A 9,860-nucleotide genomic window follows, 5' to 3' on the forward strand; every position below is an offset into this window, starting at 1 on the left:
GACCACCTTCACTCTCTGCCCCTCCAAAATGCAGGGGAGGAAGGGCCGCCCCATTCACTTAGTCTTCCTGCTGGCCCTGCTGGCCTGTCATGAAATGCCACAGCACCTTCCAAATATTTCACCTCTTCCTTTCCTTTCCTTTCCTTTCCTTTCCTTTCCTTTCCTTTCCTTTCCTTCTTTCTTTCTTTCTTTCTTTCCTCTCTCTCTCTCTTTCTTTCTTTCTCCTTTCTCTCTTTGTTTTCTTTTCTTTCTTTCTTTCTTTTTTTTTTTTCCGAGACAGTGTTGCTCTGTCACCTAGGCTGGAGTGGCGCTATCTCAGCTCACTGCAACCACTCCTTCCAGGTTCAAGCGATTCTCTTGCCTGAGCCTCCCAAGTAGCTGGGATTACAGGCACCCACCACCACATCGACTAATTTTTGTATTTTTTGTAGAGACAGGGTTTTGCCGTGTTGGCCAGGCTGGTCTCAAACTCCCAACCTCAGGTGATCCACCCACCTCAGCCTCCCAAGGTGCTGGGGTTACAGGCATGAGCCACCGCGTCCAGCCCAAATACTCCACTTTCTGAACTTGATGCAAGAAGCTGGTGGACACAGAGAAACCGTCACTCACTTTCCTAGCTTCCTCCTGAAGATTGTCTGTGTGTTGGAACAACTGTTATCAGAGGACGTAAATATCGCAGACACACATGCAAACAGAAACACAACCTCCTCTTGCTGTTATTCACTATATTTCGTTGACCCAGGCATTGCTTCCTAGGGCGCTCCATCCTTCTTTCCTCTGTAGTGTGTGGTGAAGGAGAACATGAAACCATGATGCAGCACACGGAGCGGATGGAGAGGCCCCGACAGGCGGCGGCGGCGGCGGCGGCACGCAGGGGAGGCTGAAGTCCACCATAGCTATGCTTGCCAATGCCCCCTTCCCCTACTGTCCACTCCCTGAGTCAGGCAAGGATGCCCTTCACAAATTCACACGAAGACACTTTCTAGGCTAGTGGCCTTGACTTGAGAACAGAGATTTCCAGATTCTCCCACTGACATGGTGGTGAGTGAAGAATCGCCAAGCTCGTTGAGCCCTATCTTACCAGTCTCCCTGGAAAAATACAAGCAGGACTTTCCCTTGATTTTCAGGAACGTGGAGGAATAAGAAATACAAACCCTGGAGGTAAGGAAGATGCCACCGACAAAGCACGCAAAGCAGCCCAGAGAAAAGGGAAGAGTAAGAAAATCCTCTGAGGAGTAAGAAAATTCCAACAGGGCCTTCCCTGTTTGTGTTTGGAAGGGCAGTGGGTTCCTAGGGCTGCTGGAACATAAACACCACACAATGGGCAGCTTCAACAACAGAAATGTATTCTCTCACAGTTCTGGAGGCTGGAAGTCCAAGACCAAGGTGTCCACAGAGCTAGATTCCTCTGTGGTCGCTCTCCTTGGCTCACAGTCTTTCTCCTTTCTTTTGCTGCCCCTTCACGTGGCCATCACTCTGTGTGCCTGTGCCCCTGGGGTCTCCCTGTGTCTCCAGTTCCTCCTCTTATAAGGACGCCAGTCAATTGGATTAAGAGTTTAAGGAGCTGTGCACCGATGCCAGGTGGACCTACGATGGTTAATTTCATGTTTCGACTTGGTTATGGAGCGTCCAGATATTTGGACAAACATTCTTCTAGAAGTTTCTGTGAGGGTGTTTCTGGATGATACTAACACCTGACTTTGTAGATGGAGTAAAACAGATTATCCTTCCTAATCTGGACGGGACTCATGCAGTGGTTTCCCTGCTGAATATCCTATTCCAAATCCTGGATTTGCAATTAAAAAAGGGGTATAGAGTCCTGGAGGTCTGGGCTTGGGGAGGCCAGCCTTGAGTTCCACTTCAAAGGGACCTGCAGTCGTGTATTTCATCACAGTTGTGGCTTACAGCGTGCCAGGGGAAAGAGAATAGTGCTGGCACTCAGCTCACATGAAGGTATCCGGAGCCTCACTGCCTCTGGGGTTTGCACTGCCCTGATCTGTGGTTTGTTGGACTGAGAGAGAATGATATGGAGCAGTGACAAGGGCCAGGGAAGGTCTGTATGAGGGGAGACATCCGTGCTGAGACCTGGAAGGGAGAAGGAGTCAGCCACACAAAAGGCAGGCAAGGCATGCCAGCCAGAGGGCAGAGCCTTGGGGAAGAGCTTGGTTCTGTTCAACATGGAAAGGGAGCTGCCGAGAGTGACGCCCTTTCCACCAGTATGGATCCCCAAGGGCCTCTTCTAGGGTGTCTTGAGTTCACCTCCACCCTCCAGGTGAGCACTTATACCTGGGGCTCTCCCAGAAAACACATATTGTTTGAAGCTTAAAGGTAGTTTAACATTTAGAAAGTAAAATCAGATTTGCCATTTAAAGCACAGCCCAATACCAGCCATTCCCCTGTTCACAAGTTTTCCACCTGACTACAGCCAAGCTGCTCACCAGGGCATCAACGGGGCCTCGTGACTCAGCGCTGGCTCACCTGCCAGCCCCATTCCCTGCCACCTCCCTTCCTGCCACTCACCTGGCCCACCAACCTCCACTTCCTCTCTGCCTTTGCTCTCCTTATCCCTCAGCTGAGGACTCTGACACGGTACCTCTCATTCTCCACTGAGCCTGCTGCAAACCTTCCCCTCTCCAACTGATGTCCAACTCAGATGTTACCTCCTTCCTGAAGCTTCTTTGAGAGCCCTAGCCCTTGTCTGCATGCTGCACTATCCAGGCCTCCCTCCCTCCTACCCCCTTTTAAGTTCCACTTCTGGCGGGGCGTGGTGGCTCACACCTATAATCCCAGCATTTTTGGGAGGCCGAGGCAGGCGGATCACCTGAGGTCAGGAGTTCGAGACAAGCCTGGCCAACATGGTGAAACCCCATCTCTACGAAAAATACAAAAATTAGCCCGGCGTGGTGGTAGGTGCCTGTAATCCCAGGTACTTGGGAGTCTGAGGCAGGAGAATTGCTTGAACCTGGGAGACAGAGGTTGCAGTGAGTCGAGACCACACCATTGAACTCCAGCCTGGGCAACAAGAGCAAAACTCCATCTCAAAAACAAAACAAAACAAAAAAACAGTTCCACTTCTGTGGATGTCCTGAACCTCTAGTAGATGGGAGCTCCCTAAAAGCTGGTGTGGCCTCTGATCTTTGATATTGCCTATGATAATGCTAAATCAAGGTTTACCATTAAGGCGATGAGTAAAAGTATGTCATTTATAAAGAGCCTTCTGAGACACAGTGTTATTCTGAAGCCAAGGTTAAAAGGATTCAAGTGGCCCACATTAGGATTCCTGAGTTGCAAGGACTGGGTTACCTGGTGTGTTGGTTTCCTATTGCTGCTGTAAGAAATGACCACATGCACAGTGGCTTAGAGTAACACAACGTTTTCATCTACAGCTCTCTCATTCCGACTCCCAGATGGGTCTCACTGGGCTCAAATCAAGGTTTCTACAGGGCTGTGCTCTTTCCTGGACACACTATAGGAGAGAATGTTTCCTTGCCTTTTCTACCCAAATTTCTTGGCTCATAACTCCTTCCTCCATCTTTAAGTTAGTGCCATAGCATCTTTCCGACTCTGATTCTCTCCGCCTCGACCTTCCATTTTTAAGGATCTCAGCGATGACATTGGGCCCACTTGGATAACGCAGGATAATCTCCCTATTTCAGTCAGCTGATTAGCAACCTCAATTCCCCTTTGCCATGTAACCTAATGTATTCATAGGTTCTGGGGATTAGGACGTGGGCACCTTTGGGAAGAGGACCTTCTTCTGCCGACCACACTCCAGGGTTCTCATGGAAGGCCTCAGGCCCTAGAGACCAGGAAGGGCCTGGAATCGGAAGTAGAAAAGCAGGCAGGGGTGGCGGCTCATACCTGTAATCCCAGCACTTTGGGACGCCAAGGCAGGCAGATCACCTGAGGTCGGGAGTTCAAGACCAGCCTGACCAATGTGGAGAAACTCTGTCTCTACTAAAAATACACAATTAGCCAGGCATGGCGGTACGTGCTACTTGGGAGGCTGAGACAGGAGAATCACTTGATCCCGGGAGGCTGAGGTTGTGGTGAGCCGAGATCACGCCATTGCACTCCAGCCTGGGCAATAGGAGTGAAACTCTGTCTCAAAAAAAAAAAAAAAAAAAGGTCGGGCGCTGGGTGGCTCAAGCCTGTAATCCCAGCACTTGGAGGCCCGAGACGGTGCGGATCACCGATGTCAGGAGATCGAGACATCCTGGGCTAACACGGTGAACCCGTCGCTCTCTACTAAAAAGGCAAAAAACTAGGCCGGGCGATGGTGGCGGCCGTGCTAGTCCAGCTACTCTGGAGCTGAGGCAGCGAGATGCGTTGAACCCGGGAGGCGGAGCCTTGCAGTGAGCTGAGATCTGCACTGCCACTCCAGTCTGTGGCTTGACAGAGCAAGACTCCGTCTCAAAAAAAAAAAAAAAAAAAAAGAAAAAGAAAGTAGCAAAGCAGAGAACTGTCCCTCTGGCCCTTTGGGGCATCTCCTTCATTTTGCTTCTCTGCAGACCTGCCCTGTCTATTCCTCAGTCACATTGGCAGAACACAGTCACCCCCTGCTTTTGAGCTTGTTAGGGTCAGACCCATGATAAGAATCATTTCTGAACCTCTGGGAGAGAATCTGACTGGCCAGGTACAGCTTGGGTCAGGTACACCCCCCGACTCCCCCATCAGTTAAGGTCGTTGAGTGCAAACACGATTGCTAGGTACTCGCCCCGTGAAGGAGGGGCAGTTCCCAGGGAGGGGGCAGGGGTGGTGGTTAGCTCAGAAACTGGGCAGATGCAACACCAAAGTGCGAGGCGATGAGGCCACTCTGTGCGAAGCGGGGAGAAAAGGACAAGGAGGACAAACGCCTTTCCTCTCCCAACTTCTTTAGCAAAGTCTCCCGATGGACACATTTTGACTGGGAACATGGAACTGGAGCTGTCACTCTTCGGACTGTTCTTCTGCAGGTTGGGGGGCGGGGGGCATTCTCCTCAGCTTCTGACCCTACAGCACAGGGCCAGGCACGGAGAAAGCGAGCGTGCGTGGATGACCGAGTCCGACTTCACTGCATGTGCAGCCACACTGGCAGAGTTCTGTGCTCTTCTGCACATCCCTCTCTGTTTGCTTGCTCATTGTTTTGTTGTTTTGATTAAGCCCCTGGAAAGCAGGGTGTAGACAGACTACCTAGATTCAAGTTCAAAAGCACTATAAAGCTGCCCTTTAAAACCATCTTTTAGGCCGGGTGCGGTGGCTCACGCCTGTAATCCCAGCACTTTGGGAGGCTGAGGTGGGTGGATCATGAGGTCAGGAGATCGAGACCATCCTGGCTAACACGGTGAAACCCCATCTCTACTAAAAATACAAAAAAATTAGCCGGGTGTGGTGGCGGGTGCCTGTAGTCCCAGCTACTCGGGAAGCTGAGGCAGGAGAATGGCGTGAACCCGGGAGGCAGAGCTTGCAGTGAGCCGAGATTGCGCCGCTGCACTCCAGCCTGGGTGACAAAGATTTTTTACCCAAGGTTTTCCTAAAAGGAAGCACATTTTTTGGAAACATGGTACTGTGCAGGGGACAGGGCCACCTCTGGCACTGGTAGTGGGGCTCGGTGGAACGGGCTGTGTGCTTGTGGCTTGCCATGCCTCAGACTGCCTCTGCAAGGGCCTGAGCTCTAGGAAGGCAGCAATGGCAGAAGCCACCACATGTCCACAGAGCTGAGCTCCACCACAGAAGGCAAACCGGAGACAGCACCCTAGAGCTTGTGATCTGGCCAGGAGGAATTATACAATAAATTAATTACAATTCCAATAAGCCCTTTGTTTAAAAAAAAAAAAAAGAAAGCACAGGGCATCTGATGACATTTGAAGGGGAACGTGAGCCAGTCTGGGGATCGGGAACATCTTGTCTGAGAGTGACCTTTGGGTGGAGATCCATAGGAAGGGGACATTTAAGGCTGGGCTGGGGGATTGCAGGGGAGAATGTTCAAAGTGGAGGTGACTGGATGGGCAAAGGCTTGAGCAAGGGCAAGCTTGAGGAGTCCAAGAACAAGAGAGGAAACCAGGGTGAGTACAGTACCAAGGGGAGCAGAGCGAGCTGGGCTGGAGTGGGTCAGGGCCAGGCCATGTGGGGCCTCACAGGCCTCATGAAGGACTATGAGAATGATGTGCTGTTTGTTTTTATGAGATGGAGTCTCACTCTGTCGCTCAGGCTGGAGTGCAGTGGCGTGATCTTGGCTCACTGCAACCTCCGCCTCCCAGGTTCAAGCAATTCTCTGCCTCAGCCTCCCGAGTAACTGGGATTACAGGCGCCTGCCACCATGCCCAGCTAATTTTTGTGTTTTTAGTAGAGACGGGGTTTCACCATCTTGGCTAGGCTGGTCTTGAACTCCTGACCTCGTGATCCACCCGCCTCTGCCTCCCAAAGTGCTGGGATTACAGGCATGAGCCACTGTGCCCAGCCAGGACTGTGAGAATGATCTTTCTAAGATCTCTCTGGCTCCAGTGTGAAGATGGTGGGAGTGTGAGAATATAAAGGACAAAAGATGGCTGGGCGCAGTGGCTCACACCTGTAATCCCAGCACTTTGGGAGACTGGGGCGGGCAGATCGGGGCGGGCAGATCACCTGAGTCCAGGAGTCAAGACCAGCCTGACCAACATGGTAAAACTCCATCTCTACTACAAACTCAAAAATTAGCTGGGTGGGGTGGCGCAAGCCTGTAATCCCAGCTACTTGGGAGGCTGAGGCACGAGAATTGCTTGAACCCGGGAGGGGCAGGTTGTAGGCCAAGATCGTGCTATTGCACTCCAGCCTGGCTGACAGAGCAAGACTCTACCTCCAAAAAAAAAAAAGAAGAGAAGACTCTTATCAGCTCAGCTCAGACACCCAGCATAGATTCCTCTTGAGGAGCAAATGTTGAAGACAGGCCTTTTGAGAGTGGAAGAGGCAAGACATTTCCCTTAGGTCCCACCCCATGCACCTGGAGTGCAGTCACATCTGTGGCACACATTTGCTCACCTTCTAAGTGACTCACTCACTGTCGAAGTTAGTGATGTCGGAATTGGCAGGCCTGAAGGTTTTTCTTTAGTGTAATCATTGCTCAATTACCTTCACCATCTGTGCTGGAAATGATTGTGATGACTTTGTGTGATGACACCCCGAGATGCCCAGTATTCCTGGGTGTCCTTTCTCACCCTTCATTACAGCAGAGGCATCAGCATTCAGGAGGCCAAGTTCTCACTTGCATCAACAGTGTCAACACATTGCTGCCAGGAAGGCGAGGTAGGGCGGAAGTGAGGTGTGAGCAGGATCTGTGAAGACCACTTGGGCATTCAGGATGGCGCAGAGAGCAGGTCTGGGAGGAAAGCCAGAAGATGAAACGCTCAAAGCACGGGCCAGGTTGGCAAGTGGGCTAGGATAGAGACCAGAAGCCGAGAGGGGTTAGGGGAAAAAATGGGGCCTTTCTAGGGAGGTCAGATGGACAGAAGGAAGAGGTTTAGCTACAGACAGAAACAGGCAGGATGCTAGGACTGCCTCAGCACCGTATCACATCTGCAGGGTATTAACTTTTTGCACAAATTAAGATGCTGGCCAATTCATTCAGCAGTTCTTCCAACAAATATTTAGTGAGATGCCAGATTATTCTGCCTTGGGGACACAAATATAAACAAAACAGTCATAGTCCCTGACTTTAAAAAATTTAGTCTATCGTGGCGAACCATCAGGCAAACATGGAATACAAAACACAGGAATAAGGGTCAGTATAGGAGTGAATGAGCAGTAAGGGAGCACAGAAGCGGGAAACCTGCCACCACTGGCAGGTCAGGAAGACTTCCAGGAAGCTGCACGTAAACCAGCCCTGAAAAATGAATGTGAATTAGCCATTGGATGGTGGGGGGATGGGTTGAGGTGAAGGTCACAGTCCATTTAAAGGTGAGGAGCAGTGAAGGATGGGGCTCTAGGTAGCCAGAGCTATATACCATGAAGGGCTTGGCAAGCCATGCTAGAGTTAATGCCCCATCCCGAGGGCAATCCACAACCAGACCACAAACTCCACAATAACCAGTGTCTCCCCAGCAACCACACAACGCTTGACACATCATAGCTCAATACGTGATAGGTAAAGACCAAATGCATAGAGGGACAGCAATGAGGTGCTGTGGAAGGATTTGCACAATTTTTAATTCCTAAAATTGAAATGTCTACTAATTATACAAAGTCTTTGGCTTCACATTAGAGATTAAAGACTAAACGTGCAATTGCTGGTCATGCTATCGAAGTCACTAAAAGAATTGCTCGGCCGGATGCAGTGGCTCACGCCCGTAATCCCAGCACTTTGGGAAACCAAGGCAGGCGGATCACGAGGTCAGGAGTTCGAGACCAGCCTGGCCAACATGGTGAAACCCCATCTCTACTAAAAATACATAAATTAGCCAGGCATGGCGGTGCACGCCTGTAATCCCAGCTACTCAGGAGGCTGAGGCTGGAGAATTGCTTGAATCTGGGAGGCAGAGGCTGCAGCAGTGAGCCGAGATCGTGCCACTACACTCCAGCCTGGGCAACAGAGGGAGACTCCATCTCAAAAGGAAAAAAAAAAAAAGAAAAAGAGTTGTTCAAAATGTAAGAGCAGTTCCTTGCCTGTTTCGAGGAGGGTACTAGAAAGGGCGAGCGAGAGGGAGGAGTGTGGAAGGGAAACCCTGATAACTACACCTTTTAGCCCACGGCTGGAATTCTCTTCCTTTGCTGAGAAAGATCAAATAAAAGCTGTGCAGGACAAGAAGACAAAAATGAGCCAGGCATGTTGGTGCATGCCTCTAATCCTAGCTACTCGGGAGGCTGAGGCAGGAGGATCGCTTGAACCCGGGAGGCAGAGGTTGCAGTGAGCCGAGATCACACCACTGCACTCCAGCCTGGCGACAGAGCGAGACTCTGTCTCAAAACAAAACAAAAGAAAAGCTGTGCAGGACAACATTTGCTGAAGTTTTTGATTTATTATTAAATTCCTCATCTTCCATCCCAGCTAATTCACTGAGTAAGGCAATGGCCCTTTGTATTTAAGATGATGTTATAGGCTGTGATTAAAACTCATGTGGCTGAAAAAGGACAGGATGATCAACCTAGCAGACAAAGCTCCACAGCTCTCTCGTGTTTCTGTGTGACTTGTGAAAGAGGCACTCAGTGCTCTTTGTTCCAGTCTATCTTCTCCAAGATGTTTGCAGGGTGAACAGCCTTAAAAAGGAGACAGCGTCTACCTCTGGAGCAAACGGCAAGCATGCTCACTGCCCATTATCAAAGATTAGAGTTTCCCAAACTCAGCACTCCTCTCCTGTGTGCATCACAAGACATGGTAATGCACATTCATCGTATGTGAACGTAGGCATTCCTTCTGTGCCCATTATGTGCCCTTGGGACTTGGAGGCAAGAGAAACTGATGCAAATACACTGAAGTTTATACTGCCTGCTGGACCATGGGTCATAAAATCCTTTGTCTCTGATCCAGGAGTCTCCTTTCTGCCAGCATCCATGAAAAGTGGGAGAGGCTAACCTGTTAGCTTACAAGTAGGGTAAGATCTCAGACCCTTCACAGGGTAAGATCTCCAACCCTTCACAGTGCTTGGCACACCCTTCTTAGGAATAGCTTAGTTTCATATCTCAACATTCTTGGTCATGCCCAATGAATTTACCTAAACAACGTGGATTCTTATGGTGCTGGCTATAATATCGTAACTGTTTTTAAAAGACCACAAATCTAAAAGCCTCCTTGATACACTTCCCCAACAGATTACCTTCTAAAGGGGTAGTAGGCCTAAGATACAGTACTTATAACGGGATAGGAAAAATCCAAAAAGAAAACAAAACATAAACTGAATGCAGTAGAAATT

This window comes from Rhinopithecus bieti, unplaced genomic scaffold (assembly GCF_001698545.2).
Source record: "Rhinopithecus bieti isolate Rb0 unplaced genomic scaffold, ASM169854v2 scaffold_38631, whole genome shotgun sequence".
NCBI lineage: Eukaryota > Metazoa > Chordata > Mammalia > Primates > Cercopithecidae > Rhinopithecus > Rhinopithecus bieti.